This window comes from Bombus impatiens, unplaced genomic scaffold (genome assembly GCF_000188095.3).
Source record: "Bombus impatiens unplaced genomic scaffold, BIMP_2.2 scf_0645, whole genome shotgun sequence".
Lineage (NCBI taxonomy): Eukaryota > Metazoa > Arthropoda > Insecta > Hymenoptera > Apidae > Bombus > Bombus impatiens.
The window spans coordinates 90465-103092 of record NT_177064.1 but is presented as its reverse complement, the minus strand read 5'-3'; positions in this window follow the sequence as shown (position 1 = coordinate 103092).

The following is a 12628-nucleotide window of genomic DNA, read 5'->3' as shown; positions in this document are numbered from 1 at the left end:
ATATTCGCTATGTTTACTATCCTGGGAAATTTGTACGATTTATTTCCTTCGCTTCTTTCATTTGCCCTATTCAAACCGTAAAGTGAAAAATCCTGGTGGAAACTCGCCGTTTCTCTCTGATATGTGATATACAGTGGCTACGGCAAGTATTTGTACATCATTATATTTATTACAGCATTTATATACCGGGTAATCAAGTTCACGTTACTTCTGCTAGAAAATTTGTACAATTCATCTGCCTCGTTTTTCTCGCTTTTTCTCATTCGGGAAACTACGATAAAATGAAAAATCGCGTAGGAACTCGTCGTTCTTTTCCGATGTATGACACACGATGGCTGTAGAAAATATTTGTACATCATTGTATTTGTTATAGCGTTCGTATGCTAATTAATGAAATCTATTCGGTTTCGTATCATCCGCTGGCAGTTGCACGTGAGTAGAAAAATTGAATATTATAATATTTAAATAAAACATGTAATGATAAAAAGACGCGGCACTAAAAAAATAATGGTATGCACAAGTACTATTAAAAGTCAAAACACCATGTACCACTCACATTATTCCCTCCAGAAAATTTCTAACAATTTTCCTCGTTCAAGCAACGAGAATAAAGTGGAAAATTCCGGCAGAAACTCGTCTTCCTTCTTGGTATACACATAATGTACAATGACACACTACAGAAACTATTTACACATCGTACGTACATTTATTCTTCGTTGTACGTATCAAAGCTTCTATACATTGGGTCGTCCGAAAAGTTTCTTTCGTTTTATAAGGAATAATGGATGCGCAACATTTTCCCTTATATATTATTTTATCGAATTACATTTTGTTCTATCAAAATAAACATCAACAACGTTCGATAGATTAGGTTTCATGTTTGTATAACGATGCATCGTTGTAAAAGACGCGTGTGTAAAAAAAAAACACTTTTCGGACGACCTAATACTAATTAATCAAACCCACTAACTTTCGTACCATCTATGATAATTCTTTCATATGACTAGAACAACTTAATACCATAAGAACGAAACCTGTAACCCGATAAAAAGGTGCTCCATTGAAAAATACGAAAACCTATCTAAACCTATAAATATTATTTATAGACGTAATTTAACATTAAAACACTAACTTCTAAAATTTATTTCCTCCACTTTCTCTCGTTTCCCCTTATCCGCCTAACAACAATAAAGCGAATAATCTCGCTAGAACCGTAGAAACTCGTCGTTCCTTTCTGATAACGTTCTACCCGCTGGACATATATCAACTCTTGGTTATGTCTCGTTAGCTATATGCAACACATTCGCGATGGCTACGGAGGCCGTCGGATAATAACCGTGCATCCTGTATCTCTAATTGCGGCGTCAGAGGTGGTGCACGGTGGCGGCTCTAGGAAGGTTCTACTCGCGCCAGAGGTTCCTCGTCGAGAGGGGCCGGATAACAGATAAGGATCGGCGAAAGCACGGAACGAAGCGGGGTTGTTGGCCAGCACGCCGTTTAACCTCGCGCGCATCGGCCACGGTGGGACGGGTGGTTTCAGCCGGATGCCCAAGAAATACGACGGGCCCGGGGAATTAATATACGCCGGCTGGCAATATGAATGGCGTTACGCAATTATCGGTTAACCCACAAATTGATATAGAATTATGGGTGCTGACGGGGAACGCGTTTACCCTGTCCCGTCGTGGGCCTCCACGAGGGATGCTTCGGTTCGGTCGGTGAATTTGCAAATTTTCTCAAGCAAGTCTGAGTTACGGAGGTGAAACGCCGATGAAGAATAATTGGCGTGCTTTTGAGAATGATCGAGACGCTCTGCGGAGCAAACGTGGAGTCCGATCGAAGCGCGTTGAACAGTTTTTAGCGTCAACAGGCATCGAGGAATCGTAGAATTGTTCTTTTACAAAGGAGTTTATCGAGTCCAGAAAATACAGATTTTAAGTACGTTATTCACAATAAACATGAATTTTTGTAGTGGTATGTTAGGCAAAGGTACCGATACGCGACGAAGCCATGCTGTATTATGTGTCGGCGCTTCACATTTTTTGTTGTATGATGCAGTTTTTGGGTTTAAGCCTCTGGGGAGCTTTGTTTTTATTTTTTTTTCTGTCCTGAAAAACTTGGTCGCGAAACAGGACGCTTCGGTAGTTTGCTAGGAATTGTAGAATTGTAGAATTGTGAAAATGATTACAAATAAGGCGTGTAACTCTTTGAACAGATTAAATTGGATTGTTAGATAAATTAAAATTTTTAGATGTCTAAAGGAATTGACAAAAGTTGGACTGGATTGAAACATCGCAGACTTTCTGATGCAGGTAAATAGGATTACTCGAACGTTAAAGTGCCGTGACGATTACGTGGCTCGCAAATAGAATTTGTAATTGCGTGGCCGATTGATCGCGAAGAATGTCACGGTCAAATTGCAAAGCTCGACATACGCCTCGACTCGTAACTTGTAAAATATACTTGTTCATTGATTTCATGTCATGTACTTATGTACTATATACTATGTGAAATGTCAATTTGAGGATTATGGGTTGTGATAAGTTTTAATGAAGATTTTCATAGAATATAATGATAGAATTCATATAATTACATTGGTAACTGTTATATGAGATAAAGTTCAAATCCACAAGAGAAATCGTTGTACTGCAAGATTTAACGCTGGCGTGATCATATTTCAGCATTTAAATACGTATATTCTAATCCTGCCTTTGCTCATATAATCCAATGACATATTATGTAATAACCGCGTAAAAAAGATATAAGATATAATAATAGATAAACAAAAATTCTAATTTTGCTGACCAAAAAGAGAAGAAAAGAAAACGATAAAGAACCAAGCAATTCCCGATCTGAACGAACGAAAGTCTCGTTGAGGTAGGGAACCGAGTCGATGATGCAACAGGGAGAAAAGGAAACATCCGGGTGTCCAAAACCTCGGAGATAGCCTCGGACGTGTATTCGTTGGAGATCTGTGTGTCGTTGGTACGTATCGATAGCGGTGTCGTCGTGGTACCGTGGCGAGAAAAAGGGCGTGACGTATGGTACCCTGGGGTCCTACGATACGAAAGCGCCTCTCCCCAAACAGCACCACCACCGTGGCTTGCTTATATTATTACCGGCATACATATTTATGCGTGGAGCACGCAAGACCATCGTAGTGGAGGTGGAAAGAGGTGAACGAAGAGGGAAGAAGAAGAAGAAGAAGACGACGACTAAGAGGAGTAAAAAGGAGAAGAGAAGGACTTGAACGAGATAGACGAGGAAACGAAGAGGGAACAGAGAGTGAGGAATGCGCGAGAGAGGACGCCTCACGTTGGCTCGGTTGAGTTAGTTATTACTGAATCAATTACCCGTCCGTATTTATAGAGTGTAGCGTGTTTCTTTTCTGTTTCTCTCGGCGCTCGGCCACTCTCCGCCCCTTCCCTCTTCTTCTCCTCCACTTCCTTTCTTTCTTTCCTCCTCTTCTTTCTCTTCTTCTCTTGTTATCCTGACGTTGTCTTCCCGCGCCAGTCTTCGACCGGATCGAGAAGAATCTCTGGTCTCGCGACCACGACGAAGATTGTATCGAGATACGACCGGAAATTCACGGGCGCCCCCTGCAAATATACGGCACCCATCGCTCGTGCTGACCGCGCGGTGACCATTTTGGTGCATCATCCCCTTCGACCAACGCTTCACGGTTTTTTCGCGAGGCCCGCAGCGCTTGCATGTTGTTAAGATTCGGTGTTTTTGGGCAGGTTTCAGTTGGGCGCTTTTTCAGGAATTTTTGTTATACCGGGAGTTTAGAATTTTCTAATAAACGAAACAGGCAAGTGTTTACCGTACACACCGACCGGTTATTCGCTGCATAATCGCAAAGGTCATGGATGTACTATGTCGAATAGTTCATTCGATGTGGTAGTTGGCCCGACAAAAACACGGATGCGCTGCTGATGTATAAACAACGTTATTAAAAAAAATGTGCGCGATTTAAGATTCAGGATGTTCGTGAAATGCCAACAATTTCATTAAGAACGAGAGATGTCTTGAATCATTTGAGCGGCGGTATATAACGTTTAATCGCGAACATCTACAAACCTAGACACATACCCGCATACGATAAACGTAAAACCATAAGCACAAACACTAGCATATCCATCTTCACGATCCTATTTCGAATCACGTTTATACAATCCCTCTGTCATTCCTCGTTTAGCACGCCGTTTAATAACTCGCTATCGCCGATTCGTGTGAGGAAGCGCGATTTTATCGGCCATAACAGGAATCGATGAAAAGATTTATCGCGATTGTCATCGGGTTATTGAATCGTGATCGACGAGACGAACGAGGGAACTCGGAGGATTTAGAAGAGCTCGCTGACAGAATGGTTGCTTCACGATACGGTTGAAGCGATGGCCCCCCCATGACCGGCAATAACAACGGGGCTAACGTTGGCAAAACAATTACCACGCCTCTCTCTCTCGCGCCTCTCGAGTAAGTAGGTAGCCGGCTATTTACGACTATTGCCTCTTGCCTGGCTCGTTTCATTACCGATGCATTGCCGGATACCAACTGCACCGGTCGCCAAAGTCACGCGACCATAATGCCACGACTCGTAAATACGGTCAGAGGAAACGAGCCGTACGACGCCATTGTGATCCTTCGTTTGCTCGTGTGCTGCTGCCACAAACGCCACATGCCAAGTCGGCTCACATCGTGCCAACGACTAGGAAATTGCTTTTCAGATCGCTGACTGGTGGAATTGGTTTGTGCTGCGATTTCGCGTAATTAATTATTTAAGGGTTGATTCGAAGTTTTGCTTTGAAATCTTGACGTTACGATTCGTTTGGTAGCTCTGTTGGGAGTCAAGAGGGATCGGTCATCTGGATCTGCATTCGTCTGGGATCCTAAGCTTTATAGGTTGAAGATTCTACATTCGACGAGAGTTCGCCTGTATTGATCCTGAGATTTAGCGAAAGTCAGATGGGGTAATTAGATTAATGAATTGCTCAGTAGTTGATTGGAGGTTCTGCAGTGAAATCTGTATGTGCAGACTTGAGAATTAGTAGGTTTTAATATTACATTTGTTGAGAGTCAGAAGGATTAACCATCTAGATTCATCTTGTTTCATTCAAGATCCTAAGGTTCATAGGTTGAAGATTTTGCAGTGAAATCTGTATGTAGAGACTTGAGAATTAGTAGATTTTAATGTTATATTTGTTGAGAGTCAGAAGGATTACCCATCTAGGTTCATCTTGTTTCATTCAAGATCCTAAGGTTCATAGGTTGAAGGTTTTGCAGTGAAATTTGATGATGAAGATCTGAGAGTTTGCCAGTGTTGGTCGTAAGACTTGGTGAGAGTCAGATGGTGTAATTAGATTAATTAATTGCTCAGTAGTTGATCGAAGGATCTGCAATGAAATCTGTATGTAGAGGCTTGAGAATTAGTAGGTTTTAATGTTACATTTGTTGAGAGTCAGAAGGATTAGTCATCTAGATTCATCTTGTTTCATTCAAGATCCTAAGGTTCATAGGTTGAAGGTTTTGCAGTGAAATCTGTATGTAGAGACTTGAAAAGTAGTAGGTTTTAATGTTATATTTGTTGAGAGTCAGATGGATTACCCATCTAGGTTCATCTTGTTTCATTCATGATCCTAAGGTTCATAGGTTGAAGGTTTTGCAGTGAAATTTGATGATGAAGATCTGAGAGTTTGCCAGTGTTGATCGTAAGTCTTGGTAGGAGTCAGATGGTGTAATTAGATTAATTAATTGCCCAGTGGTTGATCGAAGAATCCGCAGTGAATTCTGTACGTGGAGACCTGAGAAGTAGTCGCTGTTGACGTTAAATTTGTTGGAAGCTCTGGAGGATGGTTTGATGAAGATGATGTGATCCAGTTAAAAGGTCCTGAATGGTAGATGGTTCATTCATAGGTAACATGACTTGATTATATCTTATTATTGATAATGGATATATAGATTATTATTATCGTTTATAGCGATAATATTACGTTTCTTAAGTGTGTTTCCTCACAATGTTTAGATATTCCATACGCGTCTCTATAGTTTCTTTTTAGCTATTGTTCCCTGGTAATTTGCAAAAAATAGATATATTTTGCAAATGTCCATGGCAATTTTTTGAATAATTTATTCTAAATAATTATTACACAAATTCAGGCAAACAAAATGTTCCTATTCATATTCTCACCATTGTATTAGGTTGTCCGGAAAGTGTCTTTCTTTCGCAAACGTGTTTCTTACAACAGTGCACCTCCATACAAACGTGAAACCAAGTCTGTGAAATGTCGCGGTGTTTATCTCAACGAAATAAAATGAATCGTACGTAATTCGACAAAATAATATAAAACAAAAACCGTTGTGCGTCTATTATTTCCTCATAAAACAAAAGAAACTCTTCGAACAACTTAATACATATAATACACTTAAGAATGAGCTGAAGATAGAGTTAAACATCTGATTGAGACGATAGAATAGGAGGCGAACGTTAATCGTGTGAAAAGAAGAAATCATTTATCTGCCAATCTGTCACCCTAAGTAACGAGACAGAGAATGTAGAACAGGATTAGCATTTTCAATTTAGCCAGAGACTGTTCCAAGGAAATTGGTTAGAGCTCTGCGAACGCATCGTGCTGGAAATTAAACGCGATGGAGAAGGCTGTATCTTCTCTGCCTGCTCGTAGACGAATCAGAAACGTTGCTTGCTATATAAACGAGTAATCATGTAGGGTTTATGTTCGATGGTTCGATCGTGGAATGGAATAGATGCTCGCTGATCGGTCTAGACTACGATTTCACGCGATGATGCCTGTTAGAAGCCCATCGAATCAAAACTGACTGTAAATTTACAATAACAATTTACAATGCGGATTATCGTAGAACGATTGTAAATTTACAATTGTAATGTTCTTCTTCGTGTAATGGATGTAACGAAAGCTTTGTACTTAGGAATATTCGATACGTTGGTCTTTATATGTACACTATTATCTTTTTATTGTATATTTTATACGAATTTACAGTCGTTGTTGAAGACTGAGAAAATTTTCTCTATTCAATTAGTGAAAGTTAATGACGCCAGCCACACTTACAGATTATGCGAATTTTGCATTCGTCCAATGGCAACGTGAATAAAATAAAATAAAACGATCGACGAGCAGCAACACTTCTATTTAACTTGTTTACCTTGAGGTTTCTATTTCATTTAATTTCCATCCTTCCTCCGATTTTACTCTTAACCGTTTCAACATGGATTTTTCTTTTAATAGTAATAATATCGCGCAGATCGTCGTACATTCAGATTGAGAAAAGAAACAAGAAAATTTACGAACAATCCTTAAAATAGTACGCACATTCTGTTCTATTTATAACGAGATCCTATGGCTCGACTAAAAATTGCACAATTAGGAAGCGAGATACTCAATGGCTAATATTCTTTGTATATGTTTTAATAAGATGTTCCCAAGTATGGTATTAATTGTATAATATCGTGTTTTACGGCTTTACGGGTCCCTATTAAGTTATACGAGACAAGAGTCGTCCCTATTGGGTTCTATAATTTGGGGGTGGTCTCTTTCGTGTCTCACGACATGGGAGTCGTCGTGGTCGGATCCCATGAAACGGGAGTCGTTCACATCAACCGTGACCATGCTACTACCATCATCACGACCTGCAACTAATTCCACAATCTCGATCCTGTTATCATGCAAAATATTGAGCCCGCTCTTTGAACAAATGAATTTTTCAGATACGTATAAAATTGAATAGCAATTGAAGTGCGTTGAAAATTTCTTCAGACTAACATAAACCGGTAGAACAAACGAAAGATCTGTAAACTTATTATTACGATCATTAAACGATATGGTGTAGAACCGAAACTGGTTAAAAGGCTACATAATATTTTTGGAGAAGTTTCTCAATTATAACAATTTGCATATTTTCTTAATATTAATCGTGGACAATCTCACATTCAAATCGCAAGTTATTATATAATTAAAAATTGATTCATACCTTGTTTAATAAAAAATTGCCCGATAGCGTAGAACCCAAACTAGTTAGAAATCTACGTGATCTTTGCGATAGAATATTTAACAATTTGCGATAGTATTATACAATCCAGTCAAGATCTATGTCACGATATTTGATAACCTTTACAGTTATAAAATATGATATTGTCGTATAATGTTTAATTCTGATAATCCAAATATAATGGTTGGCAATATCGATTGACTATACATTTATTAAAATAACGAGGAACATTCGTTACTAACAAAAATCGTGAAGGAAGAAGTGTTTGGAAAAATGAGAAGAATGGTAGCATCGAGTGCAGCGAACAGGAGCATCAATTTGTTTAGACACGATAATGAGGGGATCGTTAAGAAGAATAATGATCTGCGTGTGCCTGTTCTCCCTTCCACGTGTCCGTGCCCCCTCATTCCTCGCCCTTTCATCCTTTAATATATCCCGAAAGGCGCATCACAGTATTGAAAACCAAAATCACAGATAATACACCGAAGCCACGTGCCGTCTAATGTCTGCGATAATGTTCACGTGCTGTGAATCTGTCTCGATGATCCGGTGCATCGTCATTTTTACGTGCCACTTACATCGATGTTGTGTCTAATTCGTCTGAAGACAGTTTGTATACTCGCAAGAGCATAATTCGTTTATAGCTTTCCGCTTTAATCTGAAATCTAATAATCAACAGTTCCTATAAACAATATACGGTACCAATATTTGTATACAATAGTAAATTGTGTGTTATTGCGCGATAATATGTTATAACAAAATACAACAATAGGGTGATGAACGTACGGTTGATGTTAATTCATTTATTTATGAAACATTTAAACGTAAATATAAAATAAAACAAACTTCCTTTCTACGTAATACATTTCCAAGCGGGTGGAACAGCAAGTAAAGAAAATAAAATAAAAGGATCTTCTTTTCTATATAAACTTTCGAACCATATAATATCATTCTTCTCTATATTAACACACTTCCAAGTGAATGGAGAAATAACTAAATAGAATAAAACAAAATAATCTTATCCTTTACACAACGAACTCGCAAATTCCGGAATATTACAAACAATTCCCAAACTGTAAACATAAAATCAGTAGATACGTCGTCTGCTACTCGTTCAGACAACGATTTCACAGTTGTCGAGCAACTGATCGAGGGTTCATTTTCGCACTCGTGCCACTGATGGACGCCTAATGCCGTCCAATTAACGCGCGATGCCATTTAACCGAATGCCACGACCCAGATCTTCCCTCGGACCTGTTGTGTACCTGTTCGCGGCACGACCCTCGTACGTCGTACGTGAGGACATACAACGTCGTTAATGCGTGCACGGAAGTTTTCCTCGTAACTGATACTTGTCTCCGTTCTCCAGTTACCACGGAGGAATGGTACCGCGCCAGGGTACCATGACCACCTCGGCCGTCGCATTCGTTGCGCTCGAACGTGCAATTTCGAGACGGCTGCCCCTTCCTTCCACCTTCGTCCGCTGCCCCCGATATCCACATCCTAGCTTAACGACGTTTTCTCCAACCTTGCCGATCGTCTTGGGAATCGTCCGACGCGTGCACGCCTTGTTTCTATACGCGGTTGAAAAAGTATTGACACGCCAGTGTATTTATTACGACAGTTACAGAATGAACTATAGTTCGGTCATAATGTATCAAATCTCGCATCTTTCAATGGGATATTTACATGATGGGAAAAAGTTTCATACTACGAGAATGAATAAATGTGGAATTTCGTGGGAAGAGAGTTAAGCGAAGAAGATAATGCTGTTTGTCTATACTTTTTATAGCAACTGTACGAGAGGATGCGGCTATCGAAAGGACAGTAATGTCTCTTCTATTGAAAGTTGGGAAGATAGTTGGCAGATAGGGGGAATTTTTTGATTTTCGCGGGCTAGAACTATTGATATATTATTTTGAGTGGAATATTGGAAAGATGGTTCGGAGAACAGATTCGCGAAATGTTTAGGATTTGGTGGGGTAACTATTGTTATAATATTTTGAGTGGAATATGGGAGAATAGTTTGCACGTTAGATTGGCGAAAATTGTTGAGTTTCATGGGGTAGAATTATTGATATATTATTTTGAGTGGAACATTGGAAAAATGGTTCGGAGAACAGATTCGTGAAATGTTTGGGATTTAGTGAGTTGGAACTATTGGTATAATATTTTGGGTGGAATATGGGAGAATAGTTTGCACGTTAGATTGGCGAAAATTGTTGAGTTTCATGGGGTAGAATTATTGATATATTATTTTGAGTGGAACATTGGAAAGATGGTTTGGAGAACAGATTTGTGAAATTTTTGGGATTTCGTGGGTTGGAACTATTGTTATAATATTTTGAGTGGAATATGGGAGAATAGTTTGCACGTTAGATTGGCGAAAATTGTTGAGTTTCATGGGGTAGAATTATTGATATATTATTTTGAGTGGAAGATTGGAAAGATGGTTCGGAGAACAGATTCGTGAAATTTTTGGGATTTCGTGGGTTGGAACTATTGTTATAATATTTTGAGTGGAATATGGGAGAATAGTTTGCACGTTAGATTGGCGAAAATTGTTGAGTTTCATGGGGTAGAATTATTGATACATTATTTTGAGTGGAACATTGGAAAAATGGTTCGGAGAACAGATTCGTGAAATGTTTAGGATTTGGCGGGTTAACTATTGCTATAATATTTTGAGTGGAATATGGGAAAGATAGTTTGGACGATCGATAGGGCAAATATATTGAAATTGATAGCTTGGAATTATTGGCATTTTGGATAGAATTGTCAACGATGCTCACGACTGAAAGTTGAACGAGGAAGGTTGGAAGTTAGGTTGGATTAATTTTTGAATTATCGAGAAAGTCTGCAATTAGAAAATTTAGAAAGATATTTTAGATCACAGAAACCTTTCGACATCAATTGCAACCGTAGTTTATAGTTCCGAGAATAGATGACAGCAATCTTTTGAAATCGATAAATTCGAGTTATATTTTAGATTTCCATCAAACACGGAGAAACGCGAGCCAGTGTGCTTCACAAACTAGGAATTAAAGCGATTCGGAAGCGACGAGAAGATAGGCTCTCGCACGATCTACCCCCTTGGTGCTATGATCTCGTTACGCGACACCCTCGGCTGTTAACATCCCCACTGCGTGTACAACAATGATCCCTTCGTCAGCCTCCGATTCGGTATCGTGTATAAAAACACCCGGTGGAGTTGTGCGTTTCTCGTTGTGCACGTGAATCAACACGTGGCCAGAGGCGATGGCCATGGTAATAGGTTTTTCGGAAACTTGTCGATGACGAGCGGATTTTCTGACGAAAATTGTACCACGACAAATGGAAATGGACGATTTCTCATGCGTGTTTTTTTATATTGGAGTATTTTTCCTTCAGATTGGAATTATGGGCTTCAATGAAGATAGGATTTCAGAATATAAGATCACAATAAATATAACTATCACTATTCTATACTACTAGAATATTTGAAAATTTCTATTGTTTAAAATAATCAAACGCCAGATAATAGCAACATTTTATACAAAATATTAAGTACCTACGCTATGTAACTTGAAAACGACACACCCACGCGTTCGCATTTCGTTGATATTATTTTCCCTTATTATTTATCTGTATAAGATAAAACCAAAGATATCTTAGAGAGAGTTGAAAAGATCAGAGTACAGAAGTTAATAATAAAATAAGCAGATTAGTTTTTATTACTGCACTACAAGCAGATTGGTTTTGATGCAGAGCATGCGTGTGAAAACGCGAAGAATATGGTAGGACGCGTGCAAAGAAATGTAAACCCAAATCCAATTTCTAGGTCAAAAAATTTTGAATGCACTAAGATACCAAATTGTTTGTAGTTCTTTATCTCGCTCATATTCCATTCTAAATAGACGTTCTTACTACACTGTATTTCGTGATCCATTTCTTTGTTCCCATCTCGTTTTCGTCCTCGTTGCAGGGACTTTTCTATCGCGCTATATTTGATTTTATTATACCAGCCAGTTCGTGGTTCCTTCCAGATGTTACCCACCTATTGCTCACCTACTAAACCATTTGTACCTTGTATCAACATGCAATTAGTTTATTTATAACGATCGTAATCTTGTTCTCCTACAAATAAATGAAATTCTCTTTAGCCTCTCCTTCGTTAAAAATAACGAATTTATAGAAATAGCAAAAATCATGTCGAAAGGTAAAATACATTTCGAAAAAAGCTACATGTTAAAACATAAAAACAGCAACCAAGATATATAATCAAAATAGTACTTTGTCCAAACGTAATCATTTTGATTATCATTTTGTAAAATAAAAGATGTCCAATTAGTCGGTTGCAATGCAGCAGAAAGTATCGTTAGGTATCTAGGTTGTTTTGCGGTTGTTTATAGAAGGGTGCGGGGTATTTAGGGGATGATATTTAGAGGCAACAGAGAAGGGGTGGCTTTCGATCATGGTATTTCCCGTTACGAACACCCCTCGATGCCAGTATCGATTATACACCCTTTGCCTGCGATACCAGCAGTACAAAACGTGGCCGGGGTGCGTCGAGGGACCGTTTTAATTATCCTCCGAAGTAATTACAAGGGGCCGACGGACTATCGGT